Source organism: Canis lupus, chromosome 3 (assembly GCF_048164855.1).
Source record: "Canis lupus baileyi chromosome 3, mCanLup2.hap1, whole genome shotgun sequence".
Taxonomy (NCBI): Eukaryota; Metazoa; Chordata; class Mammalia; order Carnivora; family Canidae; genus Canis; species Canis lupus.
The window spans coordinates 19,964,980-19,980,876 of record NC_132840.1 but is presented as its reverse complement, the minus strand read 5'-3'; the positions used below and the strand labels follow the sequence as shown (position 1 = coordinate 19,980,876).

Below are 15,897 nucleotides of genomic sequence, written 5' to 3'. Positions count from 1 at the left end.
AATCTTTCCAGGGCCCTCCCTCATGCCATCACTTTCAGAGAAAATTTAAGCTCTTTCAGAAATGCATTCAAGGCTCATTACAGCCCATCCCCGACCTCTGTCTTTAGCTTCATCTATTGCTTGGTTCACAGACAGACTTCCATTCTGTCTTGTTAGCATTTCCCCCAAGGTGCCTTGCTCGAGCTGACCCCTCTTTCAACCCTGGGGTTACCCTTTCCTGACCTAGAGACTCCTATCCAAAATCTGAGCCTGGCCAGTCCAATCATCTTTTTGGGAAGCCTGGTCTTGGGATGAGGAGAGACTGCGTCAATTAGCTGAGAAAATGCTACGGACTCTGAAAGTCTCAGCAGCGTAAAAGCCGAATGTATCATTTTGGGGAGACCCTTTAGGACCATAAGTGTGGACCTTGACAAAGAAAATAGTCTACCTGGAAAACAGAAAGAGAGGGTAATGACTACCTTTGTGTATATGAAGCCAGTTTAAGCTCAAGCCCCATATTGGTGAATTATCCTCCCCAGTATTAACTGAATCTTATGCCTCAGGCTAGGCCTTTAAATTATACTTTTCTACCAAAATATCACAGTCCCATTTCCCAGTGGTGTCTGGTAAATGACTTTAATTCACCAGGATATTACCAAGTATATATCTATATAGCTCATTCCTTCACTGTCCTTGAGTTCTCTAATTACATTCATCTATTCAGTGAGGACTTCCATGACCATCTTATTAAAAAAAAAAAATAGTGGCTTCCCTTCCAACATCATTCTCTATGTTCATTACCTTGTTTTGTTTTTCTTCACAGGACTCATTATCACCTGACATAGTTATCTGTTTATTATCTCTATTTACCATTAAAATACATGCTCCATGTTATCAGGGACTTTTGTTCATGGCTGTGAACAGTGCAAGGTGCATAGTGGACACTTAACTATTTTGTAATAAATAAAGAAGCTATATAAAGAGAAACTGAAATGAGAGATCACATGGTCAGAAGGGAAAGGAAATAAGTGCATAAATCAATGAGCTTGCACAGCTATCTTGGTTTCAAAATGACTTATCAATTCCTGGTAAGGACCAGTTTTGTTTCTTGGGCTTAAGTTATGAGAGATACTCTAGTATTCTCCCAAGAGAGTCATTTCGAGTGGCCAGCCTAATTAAATGATCCCAATGAAACACACACATTTTTAAGAGTAGAGTGGTGAGCTCCCTGAAAATTAACAGGCAACTGGATGCAATGGGATCAACTTGGGTAAACATCTTTCTAAAATATGGTTTTTCTAAAGGAAGCCCAACAAGAGAGGATCATACAAACTATAAGTAAATAACGTCTTTGGCAAAGGGTTTTATTTTTTTATTATTTTTTTAATAATAAATTTATTTTTTATTGGTGTTCAATTTGCCAACATACAGAATACAAACACCCAGTGCTCGTTCTGTCAAGTTTTTTAAAAGATGCATGACAAATGGAAGTCTCTTGGTGGGGGGCGTGTCTCAGGTTCCTCTCAAGATACAATAACTAATCCTTTAAAACAGTCATTGGTAAACATAATTGCCCAATAACTGCCTTGTGGGTGATTACTCCATAACAGATTGTGTCGTGTGGTGTGTTCTCTCCCAGGTATATGGGGATGGGTAGAGGCTGCACGAAGTAGGACCCCGGAGGAAGGCATGTATTTGAGGGGAAAGACAGGTGGTCTGTTTTTTTTTTTTTTTTAATTTATTTATTTGGGAGAAAGAGAGAGAGTAGATGAGTAAGGAAGGGTCAGAGGGAGAGGAAGAGAGAGATTCCTAAGCAGGCTCCATGCTCAGTGCAGAGCCTGACATAGGGCTCCATCCCAGGACTCTGAGATCATGACCTGAGCTGAAATCAGGAGTCACTGACTGAGCCACCCAGGAGCCCCAAGATGGTATGTTCTATAGAAGATTAACACAGTGAAGCACCTTAAGTGATTAGAAACATAGAAAGAGGGGCAGGAGGCATAGTTTTGGGCATCACCCACAGACCTGCAGAAAACATTGGCTTAGTTTTGCTGTTTTAGGAAAGGCCATCAATACAGGTTACCGAACAGACAAGTTTGAGCCTTAAAGAAGAGAAACATTCTGAAGTTGGAGAGCATCAGCTGACGTTATCAGCTGCCTGGTGGCGGCAGAGAAGCCTGTCCCTGTGGCGTCCAGGATCACACTACCCTCTGCTGCAAGCGCTGTAGAAGTGACCAGTACCAGGTGGATTCTGAGGTTGTTTCTCACTCTCAGCTCAGCTACTATGGTCTCTAAATCTGCAGCTTGGAGCAGTCCTGAATGGATGTGGATCAGCACCACATGAAGCCAGGCAAGGAATGAGGCACCGCCCAGGGATCTCTGTTTAAACCCAACTTGATCAAACCCAACCCTTTGTGGGGCAAGGACTCTCTTCCATTCCCTGAACTCCATTTCTCCAGGTGCTGAGCAGTAGCCACCACTCCTGCCTCTGCGGTGCAATGGCTTAGAAGACGGCTTGGGGTCAGCTTGTGTTCCAGTAATCTGTCCTTGGTTTTGACCTTGAGTGAACCTCTCACCCCTCTGAACCTCAGTTCCTTCTGAGAGATCCGAGCTCCCGAGGTCCTGGTGAGCCCAGGGTACTGTGGCTGGCACATAGTAGGCACTCAACAAATACTAATAATTATCATCTGAGTGTATCTAAACATGGCAACATGTCAATATCAGGAAAAGTAATTTTATAATTAAGAGGGTTTTTTAAAACTCTCAAGTTGCATCGTAGGTAATAATTGCTTTCACTGAGGTCTTATAAATGTCAGGCACCATGCTAAAGCTTTATGTGTATTTTGCCAGGTAGTTACTGTTATTTCTATTTCAAAGGTAGGGAGAGTGAGAGACAGGGAAGCGAAGTCATTTGTCCAACTGGGCTACACAGCTAGTTCTGGGGCAGATCCAGACGTGGAGACCTCTGAGACCAGCTTAGTCGATCCAGAACTGCAGATGCTGGTGTGACGTCAACTCCTAGCTGCTCAATTCTTTACAGCTAGACCAGACACCTCCTCAAGGAGTGGGGCTGATGGTTTCAAAGCTTTCACTGGATTAGGAAGGGGAGAGCTGGGTCTTCTCTACAGGGCTCCTGCTGAGCACACAAGCATGCTCAGATGCCACACAGTGGGTGCTCACTATTACAGGGCCCAGGGCCCCAGCCCACATGTGCAGATACACATGCTATGCAGCAGAAAATGAATGCATGCACAGTCCTGGTGCTTTCTGACTCGAAGCCAAACAAATTTACACCGGCTCATTTGTCAGCTGCCTAAACCCCCTCTGTCCCAGCCTAGCTCATCCCGCCTCCCAAGTTCCTTAGTTGTTATAAGCTTATCACAGAAGTAAATCAAAATGTTCTCAAGAGAAGAAAAGATAAAAGCAAAAAATGCAACATCCCCAAGAGAGGAATATTTTTTATGGTTCCACAACTCTAGCAATTCTGTCTTTAAAAAAAATCCATTATTTAATTTTAGTACCATGGAGGTGCTAGTGATGAATAATGGCTCCTCTTCTACCTTCTAGTATTTCTAAAATATTAATACTGGTTGGATACCTCTCTCCTAAGGGGAAGTAGGACTTGAATCTTTTATAGGCTCCTGAGCCCTGTTCCCATCCTATGAATTTATTTGATTACTACCAATCATATGCTCTGGGTTCTTCAGATTATGTCTGCACCAAAGGATGGGGCCACCCAGTGAGGTGGAGAGGGTAAAATAGGTTGCTAAGTAATCGCTTTCTCATTATTTTCTTCGTCTAAATCTCTACTCTTTTATTATCCATCAAGATGCACCTCCCGTCTCTACACTGGACTTGGGCTGTGAATCACAAACGGAAGCCAGAATGAGGCATCCAACTTCTCAGCCTCTGGGGCAGACGTCCATCACGGCTAACAATGGTTCATGCATCATTAGTGGCAAATTGTTGATGTTAAGTTTTGAGCACTGGGTCCCCAGCGATTTATTCTTACAGGTCATAATGCTGTATGTCTGTGTGTGTACACGTACTGTGTGTACGTGTGCACGCTCTCCCTTTATACTTGGGGGACAGGAGAAGAAGAAATGAGGAGATGGTTTCAGAATAAACTAGAAATAGGAATGTAAGTTATTGCAGCTGGCAATGAAGGTTTTTTTTTTTAAATAAAAAATCAGGTGTACTTTTATCCCCTTTATAAAACGTACATGTACACTAAGTAAAATCTGGAAAACAAACCAAAGTAGAAGCTAGAAGAACAATGTGCTGTATTTCTCAGCTAGATGCTGGATGTTATAACTATTTTAAAATACTGATGACTTCCCTCCAGTTTTTTTTTTTTTTAAGATTTATCTATTTTTAGAGAGAGAGAGCACTCACATGAATATGCGAGTGGGAGGAGGGGTAGAGGAAGAGAGAAAGAGAGAATGTCCAGAGAAAGAGAGAATGTCCAGCAGATTCTTCGCTGAGCACAAAACCCAGTGTGGGGCTCAATCCCAGGAACCCTGAGATTGTGATCTGACCTGAAATTGCTGAAATCGAGTTAGACACTTAACCAGCTGAGCCATGCATGTACCCCTTCCTTCCAGTCTTTTATATACATACCACTGTGTAAATATATTTTTAATTAAAATTTTTTTTTACTTTGAGATAATCATAGTTTTACATGCAGTTACCAGAAATTCCTTTTACCCAGTTTCCCTCAATGCCACAATTTTGTAAAACTATGTAGTACAATATCACAGTTGGGATATTGACATTGATACAATCCACAGATTCTATTCAGATTTCCCCAGTCTTATTTGTACTCATTTGTGAGTATCTAGTTCTATGCAACTTTGTCACATGTGTGGGTTTAAGCTACCACCACCATTAAGCTACTAAACAGGTCCATCATCACAAGGACACCCTTTTGCCCTTCATAACCAACCATACCTTCCCCTCTCCCATACACCACCTTTCCCTCACATCCCTAGGTCCTGGCAACCACTAATCTGTTCTCCATTCCTATAATTTTGTCATTTAGAAAATGCCACATAAATGAAGTCACACAGTATGTAACCTTTGGGATTGACTTTTTTCACTCAGCATAATTCCCTGGAGATTCTTCCAAGTTGTGGTGTATCAAGAATTCATTTTATTGCTGAGCAGTATTCTATGGTATGGATGTTCCAGCTTCCTTAACTGTCCACCTGCTGGAGGACATCTGGGTTGTTTGCAGTTTCTGGCAATTATGAATAAAACTGCTATGAACAGGTGTGTATAGGTTTTTGTGTGAACACAGATTTCATTTCTCTGGGATGAATGTCCAGGAGTATAATTATCTTGTCTTGTGGCAATTGCATGCTTAGTTTTACAAGAAACTGCCGAATTGGTTTCCAGCATGGTTGTACCATTTCGCATTCCCACCAAGCAACATCTGAGTGACGCAGTTTCCCACATCCTCATTGGCATCTACTGTCGTGACTATGCTTATTTTAAACCATCTTAATAGATGTGTCCCGATACCTCTTTGTGGTTCTAATTTGCATTTCTCTAATGGGTAATGAGGTTAAGCATCTTTTCATGTGCTCACTTGCCATCCATAGATCCTCTTTGGTGAAATGTCTGTTCATGTCCTTTGCCTATTTTCTAATTAGGTTGATTGGGGATATTTGCTGATTATTTTTAGAGTTCTTCATGTACTACACATACAAATCCTTTGCCCATACGTGGTTTGTCAGTGCCTCTTCCCAGTGTGTAGCTTTCCTTTTAATCCTTTTAACAAGATTTTTCCTAGATCAAAAATCTAAGTTTTGATGAGGCTCATCTTATCACATTTTCCTTTTAGGGATCTCATCTTTTGTGTCAAGTCTAAGAACTCTTTGCCTGGCCTTGAATCTCAGATTTTTCTCTCATTTGTTCCTAAAGGCTTCGTGGTTCTACATTTTAACTTTACATCCATGATCGATCCATTTTGAGTTAACTTTTGTATAATAGTGAGGTTTAAGTTCAGGTTCATTTTTGCTTACAGACGCGCAAGTGCCCCAGAACTATCTGCAGAGGACCTAACACTCCTCCACTGAACTGCTTTTGTGTCTCTTTCTTTAGAATCAGTTGAACATATTTGTGTGAATCTATTTCAGGGTTCTTTATTCTCTTCCATTGATCTACATGTCTTCCTCTGCTGCCCCACATTGTCTTGACTACAGTAGCTATATGGTCCTCACATCAGGCAGAGGGATTCCTCTTCCTTAAAATTTTTCTTCTTCAAGATTGTTAAACTATCCTGGGGCCTGTGTCTTTCCATGTAAATTTTAGAATAAGCTCATCTATGCCTATAGAAAACCTTGTGAGGATTTTGATAAGAATTTGCCTTAAAGCAGAAATATATATATGTATATATATTTATATATTATATATTCACATATATATTCACATATATCATATATATATTTATATATATTCACATATATCATGAGCATTTTCCTTATTATCACTAGCTCCTTTTTAATGGCCACTAAATATTTTGAGATACATATTCCATCATTTACCCACCTCAATAATGGATGTTTGACTCTTCAATAAGGAATAATGTGAATAAAGCTACCAAGTACATCTTCCTGCAAAAACAAACTCCTCTGCATTTTAGATTATTTTCTTAGGATAGTCCCAAAGGTGGGGTTACTCAAACAAAGAGGAAGAACATTCTCACAGTTATTTCTATTTGGATATTCTTTCACACGTTTTTTACCAGTTGATGAGAAGTATTACCATTCACTTTAAAATTTCATTTTGTTATGGGTTTGAACATCAAAGTGGGAGAGATAGTCATCAGTGAAGAGAAGTCAGGGTATGAGGACAGAGGGTAATGGAACAACCATGCCTTCTGAAAGCATGATGACTGCAACCTCCACCTGGCTGGCTCTGGCTTGACTCTCCCCAAAGTGTTGCTATATACCTGCTTTCTGGAGTCTTCCCCACCACCCATGGAAGGCAGGTAAGGTAAAATCAATTCCTATTTCATTTACTTTAGGGCAGCTATTTGCTACCTACATGGTCTTTAAAAAAACACAACTCTTTTCATCGTAAAGAGATTTAGTTAAATCATTTTCTTTTTGCCCAAGAAAGGGAGAGGGGCAGACTGACCAGCTCAATCTATCTCTTTATTGTTTGGCCTTGGAAATGTCTGTTATAGGAGATGGTCCTGAATAGGAGGTAAGAAATACATGCCCGGTGGAATGATCAATGATAGTTTGGGAGGGCTGACACAGTTCCATTTATGTTTCTACCCTTCCAAATCAGGTTTTCTCCTTTTTCTCTAATGGAAGTAGAGGATCCATGGAGAGCTAGGAAAACAATGTGGTTTTCCTTTCTGTGCAGTCATTTTGCTTTTAAAACTACGCTGGATCTTCACTGCTAACAGCAAATATGGTTAATCTCGAATTCCAAGTCCTAAAAGCCAGGGTTCTCCTTCTGAGGACTCAGGACAGAGGTGACCTCTGTGGCCATGTCAGAGTGTACTTGAATTCTACAGGATATCTAGCAGAGGCCAGAGCCAGAAGAAAGGAAAGTCCAAGGCCTCCTGGCCATGCCAACGTTATGTTATTTAGAAAAAACTGGTTTGCAGGCACCTGGGTGGCTCATTTGGTTAAGCATCTGCCTTTAGCTCAGGTCATGATCTCAGGGTCCTGGGATGGAGCCCCGGGTCAGGCTTCCTGCTCAGCGGGAAGTTGGCTTCTCCCTCTCACCCCTGCTCGTGCTCTCCCTCTCTCTCTTTCTCAATTTTTTTTTTAAAGAAAAAGAAAAACCTGGTCTTCATGCTGTCAGATGTTGGGATCAGGTATCTTTGAGGATTGTAAGGTGGAGAATCATACAAACTATGAACACTGGAATGCAAATAATATTTCTTGTGTGAATGGCAGCATTTCTTTCTCTCTCTCTTTCTCTCTCTTTCTTAGAGTGGGGGGGGGAGATGAAGAGCAAGAGAGAGAATCTTAAACATATTCCACACCCTGCATGGGGCCTGATACGGGACTTGATTCGATGACCCTGAGATAATGACCTGAGCTGAAATCAAAAGTCTGCTTAATTGACTAAGCCACCAAGGTACCCCTGAATGACAGCATTTCTAATGGAAATATTTAATTCTTTTTAATTATATTTTTATGTTTTGTTTCATAATCTAAAGATACATTGTTAGCCCCATTTAACAGAGGAGGAAGTTGAACATTAAACAGCTGGAGAAAATTTTCCAAGAAGAGCTGTCAGTCAAAGCTAGGTTGGTCTGATGCTGGGATGAGTTCTGTTTCTACCACCCCTTAGTGAAGACTCACAGAAAGACAGAAAAGGAGCCAGTGATTTAAGTTAGAAGCAGATATAACAATGAATCAATCAAGTGATAAAGATAGGAACCCTCAAGCTCTCTGGAGTTTTTTGTTTTGTTTTGTTGTTATTTTTTTACTGCTTTCAGGGGAAGCTCTCTGGTTTTGAACGACACTCCTACACACACACACACACACACACACACACACACACACACACAAAATGGAATTCAGAGATTGTGGGAAAAGGTCTCAGGGAGACCCTGCCTGCTTCCATTGGGAATAGAGTCTCATACCCCCCATCCTTCAGAGAACCTGGGGTCTGCTCCAAAAAAGTAGAGTTCTCACCCAGTGCAGAGAAAGAAAATACAAATAATCCTCATCCTCTGCCCACATGTAGCATTCAGAGAACACAGCTGGCATGCAGAGCGAGGGGTTCAAGTTCTCAGCAATGTAATAACCTGTGTGTCAGAGAACATACTACAAATCTCTCTGACTCTCGGTCTCCTCCACTGTAAAATGGGGATAATACCCATGTGGAGAGTTGCTTTAAATATTAAAATAGAGATAATGTAGGTAGAGCTGGCACCTGGGATGGCTTAACATTTATTAGCAAGGTAGCTATTATCAAGAACACCCTGCCATCTTTTCTTTTCATAACCGCCACATTTCCCTGGACGCTGGCGTTACTCTAATTCACAGTGGCACCTGTCCTGGAGAAACACTTGCCGCACCAAGTGAGCCGAGCAGCTAGGTATGTGACCTCTGACATTTACATTCCACTTATAAGCCACATGGAAGCCTCGATCTTGGCCAAATATCTCACTAGAAAAATACACAGTTTCAATGTTCATTTAAGAGATGGTTTCTGGGGCTTTGGGTGTAAAGACACATGCACCATTTAAACTCTGCCGAAGAAAATCAGACCTCCTTTTGGATGTATGGTTTCCTCTACGTCTAATACAGTTCTTAGCCTATCCATACGAATTGAGCACTTGTTGGGGCAACACTGCACTGGTGTACACATCTTGGGCCAACTAGAGACAAAAAGGCCCTCAACCTTCCAGAACTCAGCCATGCAGATGGTTCAGGTGACACATCCCACAAACACCCACCAGGTCCCACATTTCTAGCTCCCTGTGAAAGGCAACAACACAGGACAGTCAAATCTAAGTCCATGCAATTAACCACAGGAACTCAGCTCCTGCTACTGCCCTCGTTCACATTTCTTCTTTGGATATGGCTCTGGGGAAATTATTTTTCTCAGAGTGTGATGTGCTTTTTATATGGGGACAGAGCTGGAATCACAGAACCATAAGCAAGATCTCATGTTGTGATAATAGCCAGAAATGTCAAAAAAGCACCGGGTTCATTTTGAGCGATTCTTCCAAAGGCCACAACTCCAAACAGCTCAAAGAAGAAGACCCTGTTTTCCCCTTCTCCCCCCTATACCCCACAGAGATGAACCCACAGCGCTGTCCCACATGCACTCCACCCTTTAGCAGTTACCTGTTGAATACTGTGAGCACACATGTGTGAAGGAGGAACACGGTGGCTTCAGAAGCCACGCTCGTATTTATAGTTTCATTTTCAAGGGTTTAGGAGCACGAGGAAGAGTTCTCACCTGAGCGTGTACCAGGAGCTGTGCCAGGTGCTGTCAGTAACACAACAGCAGCTGAGAAGTCAGTGCTGATTGGTGTTAGGCTCTGTGTTTCATGTGCCCTTCCCATGCTTTGTGACCTTCGTGTTAATCCCATATGCTTTTCTATCTCTCTCTCTCTCTTTTTTTTTTTAAAGATTTATTTATTTATTTGAGAGAGAGAGAGAGCACATGCATGCCAATAGGGGAAGGGGAGAGGGAGAGAGAGGAGAGGAGAAGCAGGCTCCTTGCTTAGCGTTTCCCACCCTGAGATTATGACCTGAGCCAAAATCCAGAGTTGGAGGCTTAACCCACTGAGGCACCCAGGTGCCCTGCCTTTCATCAAATAAACTCTATGAAACAGGTGGCTTTATCATGCCCATTTTACATAGTGGGGACCTGAGTCACAGAGTGTTTAAGAATTTTGACTAAGTTCCCCTAAATCTGCATCAGCAGCAGCGTAATGAAACATAAGCACCTACGATGTATTACAAGTTTATGTCCCAGTGGTGCTAAACACTTAAAATGTCTTATACGATCCTCCCCCAAACTTTACAAGATAGATTCTTAGTATCCCCCTATTATAGGCAAAAAAACCCTGAGGCTTAGGCAGGGTAGCAAACCTTCTCTGAGGATCACTTAAGCTTTTCTGCCCTTTGAACCTTTGCTCTGAATCACTACATTAAACAATCAGATCGATAATTTGCAAAGAGATTAACCAAATAAGAACATTCCTACCCCAAATCTGCCCTTTAGGTGACCAAAATGAGTAGATGAGAAATGGTCAGGGCAGTTGTTTGGACCAGCTTAGTAATTATGTAGTAACAAAAGGGGATTCAATCAATTGCTTAGCAATTAGCCATTATGAGAAGAGGGGAAAAAAATCCAATTGACTGGTAGAGCAGGAAGCATTTTAAATGTCACCACAGTGAGAGAAATATTTGCAGATTTGTCTTCATAATGGTTAACTAATTGCAATCTTCAAATTTTATTGCCTTGGAAAAATAATTCATGAGACGGAGTAACACTTGGGGCTATATCTCCTTTGTCTTAGTTAGCATCAAAGGGAGGCATGGAAATCGATCAATCCCTATAATCTAAGAAGACCCCCTCCTAAGGAACAGCCTCCTTGAGGCATGGTCAATGTTCTATTCATCATTTTATTATCTATATGTACCTGGTACAATGTGGGGACATATGGTTGGTGCTCAAGACCTGCTGGCTAAATTGAATTAAAGTTCACAGAAATGCTGGGGTCTGTCCCCCCAACACTGAGTTACTGAGTTCCTCTCAAGAGAAATTCTAGAGCTGTGTATGCAGTTATAACTGTAAGGAAGGTTGGGAGCTGTAGATTACCTAGCAGGATACTCAGTCCCTTCTTCTTCTTCTTTTTTTTTTTTAAATTTATTTATTCAGAGAGAGAGAGAGAGAGACTGAGAGGCAGAGACACAGGCAGAGGGAGAAGCGGGCTCCATGCAGGGAGCCCGACGTGGGACTCAATCCTGGGTCTCCAGGATCAGACCCCAGGCTGCAGGCGGTGCTAAACCGCTGCGCCACCGGGGGTGCCCTACTCAGTCCCTTCTTGTATCAACCCTCCTACCTGCCCCATGACAGTCAGGTAGTGCCACGTCACTGTACCATGACATCCTCTACTCCCACCCACAAAGGGATGTGCTTCTGGCCAAACTGAGCCTGCGTCTCTGGCCTTCATTAACAGGCGTTTGCCCAATGTTGAATCAAATATTATTATCCCCAGGCTTTTCTTTGAGAGCTCATAGGGGTGGGTGAGGCTTTTCACCTTTGGTGATGATGCTAGGAGTGTTTCTGCCATTGGAAGGAAGTCTTTGTACACAAGGAGCAAATAAGGCCACCATACAAAGAGGGAGCAGAAAGAGCAATTCTTGGAATCTGGGACCCAGTTGGTCTTGAATTTCTTGGGTATGGAGGTCAACAAACACCCTTTTGCTTCAACTATCTGAATGTGTTTCTGTCCTAGTGAACAGAACTCCTCTCTAGCTACTGTAGTTACTTTTGCTCCAGTTTGTTAGTTTGGAAGCAACCAAAAACAGAGAAAGAGAGAGAGAAAAAAAAGAGAGAAAGATGTATATATATATACATATATATACATATATATATGTGTATATATATATATATATAGAGAGAGAGATAACGAACCAGAGGTTGAGAATAGAATTTGGAAGTAGGGTTAAAATTTGAGATAAGACTTTGGGAACTCCCAGGGAGGCTGGGCACAAAGCAGTCCTGCTCAAAAGGAGAGATCCTGCATGAGGGGCTGGAGGTACAGGCTTGCAGCTCTGGGCCTGGGCTGCCAGAAGGACAACAAGAGGCAGGAAACCGCAGACTCCTAAAGTCAGAAAGGGCCCCCAAATTAGGATGCGACACACACACATACGTGACACAAGTTTTCATGTTACCTGTCACAAAGAAATGACAAAAAAAAATGAATTAATTTTGTTGAAACAGAGAATTGTGTTCATTCCTAAAGATTCTCTCACACAAAGCTAATGAGAATGGAAAATGTATCATGCTGTATTACTACTGCAAGATGAGTAAATGTCAGTGACTTTGATGACAAGATTCCACCCTTAGAGCAGAAGTTAAAAATAAAGGTTCGCCAATGGCCTCACTCCAGATTTCCCTGGCAGTGTGCAAACCTACTCTGACAAACAAGGGAAAGAAAAGATGGTAGTATGTCAAACAGCTGAAGAAGACGCCGTAAACCATAATAATTGCTTATAAAATTTTATGGTTGGTCATTAATCTTAACCACCTCAATTTCTAAAAAGAAAGATTCATACTCTTTTTAAATAGACAAAAATTGAGTTTATGGGAAACTTAATAATATTCATGCTGATGCAATAAGAAATTCCAAAAGTCTTAAATTTTCTGCAGACTTTGGAGTGGAGGTAGCCTATTGTAGTATCAAGAGGATAGGACTGAGAGTCAGATCCATGGCCAGAGCCTGACTTGGGTCTGCAGGCAGTTCCCTGAATCTCTCTGAGCTGTAGTTTCTTTACCTAGGAAATAGGGACAGTGCCTGCTTCTTTGTAAGACCACAAGGATAGAAAAGAATGCCGCAAAGTTCACAGAGGTGCATGGCCTGGCATGTTGGCAGCAGCACTCGATGGAAGAGCTATAATCGTCACTCCAGAACATTTTCCAAAGAATGTGATCATGATCACCTGTCTTTCCTTCCACCACAGCTCTGGGCTGAGCCCTCATCACTTTGTAGAACCTAAATGACTGCAGTGCCGCCTTGCCCACCCCCTCCCTCTCTCCCCACAGTCTACTCTCCATCCACCAGCCAGAGAGAATCTGTAAAGACACACTGGATCTGAAAAACCCTTCTGGGGTGTGGTTTTCTCTCTCAGTTAGAATAAAAGCCACAGCCCTTCTGGTAGCCTACAAAGCCTTCTGTGATGTGGCCACACCTAATCTCCTGTCCCAGGTCCCCTTGCTCTCTGTTCCAGTTTCCACCTCAGCTTGCCTGCTGTTTGCAGAACATTCCACGCTCATACCTCAGGCTTTTGCTCCCTTTTTAACCTCTTTTTAGGATGCTTGCCCCTGAGGCCATGCATGCCTGCACTTCCCCATCAGGTGTTATGCCTGAAAATGCTTTGAAATTGTAACCTGCACCCAATCTCTAGCCTTGGCTTCCCTATATTCCCCGTCAAGACTTTCTTAGTCACTGGCACACCATATAGTTTATTAACTTTTATTTATTGACCTCCCTTTGTAGAAGGTAGACTCTAAGAAGACAGGTTTGGTTTGTTCTGCTCACTGATGTATCCACAAAACCTACAACTATCTTTATCATATAGCCAGTGCTCAGAGCATTTTTTGCTAATTGGAGACATCGGCAATTGAACTCCCCCAGTCATGGGAGCTCCTGGCTGCAAACCACTCTTCCTGGGCTGCAGAAACCATTCTACTTACCGTCTAAGATTTCTCCTGCCAGCACATCCTATAGGCCCTGAAGCTTCAGGCTGAGCTGTCTCTGATCAGGACAGGAGAAGGAGGTAGTAGAATCAGAACATCTGGGTTTGCCCCAAGCCACAGCTTGCTTTTTGAGAAAGGTAGGACCTTCCAAAGCTGGCATTTGAAAAAATTCAACAGAAACACAAATGCCAGGTTCATGAGGTATCCTGGTAATGTGAATGTCCTTCTTTCTTCAAATGATTATTATAAGAATTAAAGTGATACATGCTTATGAAATCGTAAGGTACAACTTTTGCTTAAAATCTCCATCTCCCCATTTAACCTTTCTGTCCTTCCCTAGGGCTGGCATCTTTTGTGCTCTGGCCCCATGCTCCCCACCAAAACTCATCCTCCTGGAGTTCCATCCTTTCAAGTCAAATTTCAATTTTCCTAGGTTACAATGAGCTCATCTGATATATCTTTAGCACTGAGAAATTTAATTTTTTGTAACTCTTAATCCAGTGGTTCTCAACCCTGACTGTACACTATGATCTTCTGCCGAGGTGTACAAGACCATTAATGTACAAGACACAACTCAGAGAATCTGGTTTATTCTCATTGGAGTAGGGGTTGGGTGCCAGGATTTTTCTAGAATCTGAGTGATTCTAAAGTGCTGTCAGATTCAGAAGCACTGTTGTTATCCCTTCCAGGAGAGGCAATTAAATGTTAAGGGGGCCTCTTGGAGACAACGCACCTTAATATAGAACTTTTACCAAAGGTGAAGAATTGAAGGCATTATGCAGGCAGCTTAATAGCCTTACTGATTCTTTCAAAACATCCCTAAAACATGCTTGTCTAGCTACCAATATGCAGAGGCAGCTGAGAAGCAGATGCTAGGTCAACAATAGACACACTGGTGTTGGTGGAGCCCACCGTGATGCCCATAGATCCATGTGAGACCCTAAGGAGTCTGAGTCCACAATGACCACCAAGCGGAACCGTGAGCAGAGTCAGGCTCTCCATGGATGCTCAAGAAAAACCTGGAAGCATATTTCACCCACTTGCCCCATGAATGCACTTGGGACAGTGTGCTTATGTACATGTGATAGACATGCATGTGATCATAAGAAACATGTATGTAGCTAATATTTTCCCAAGTTGATATATATCTTCTGGATGTACTCTGGGTCTTTTTTTTTTTTAAATAAACTATGACCTGAATCAAGAAAATACCCTCTTAAATGTTATTCGACAAAAAACAGAAACAAAACAATAATGGCTACAAACACAGAATGGGAGAAGCTGAAATGTGAGAAGGAGATCACAAAGCTGTCCTGAGAAGTCCAACATCTATGAGGCCTTTCAAAACAAGACAATATAATCTATAAAAGCACTAATTTCATGACTAAATGCTATTTTATTAAAAAAAGATCGGCTCTAAGGTATAATTTCCTTTCTTCCACAAGACAGTGCAGGAACAAAAGGGAGATGATAATTGGTTTCCAGGCATATTCCATGGAGAAGCTGTGAGACTCTCAGGGCACACATGGAGGAAGATGGCAAGGGATCAGGGAAAAATGTGTCAGATGCATGAATCAGGCCAGGAACGCCGGGGAGAAAGGAGGAACTGGACGTTCTGAGCTGTTGCCATTTATGATCCTGTTCCTGGTGATTAAACCAAACAACTGTGCCTGCTTATTTTATTGATTATTCTTGTTCTTGTTATGATAACCTGCAAAACATTTCCAGAAATAGGAGCTGCCAATGTGTGAGTGGTATACATAGGATTAACTCAGCAGCTTAAAGGATACAAGTGGGGGAAAAAAAAAGGATATAAGTGGGAGTATTTCATATTTAGGATAATTCCTTAGCTGAAGGGATACTGTTCAAATATGAAAAATCATATTTTGCCATCAAGAGAAATAAAGCCACGTGTAGAATTTAAAATTCTTCAGAAAATACAACGTTTAGTATCAAATGTGACAAACTGATCCTAAGGTCTCTCCCCTTTATTTACTTTTG

General features: G+C 41.9%; 1 protein-coding gene across 3 annotated transcripts in view; it reads right to left on the bottom strand.

Moving 5' to 3' along the window:
- Positions 1-15,897, bottom strand: part of CDH13 (cadherin 13) — a 1,001,991-nt gene that overhangs the window by 491,231 nt on the left and 494,863 nt on the right. The window lies entirely within an intron of this gene.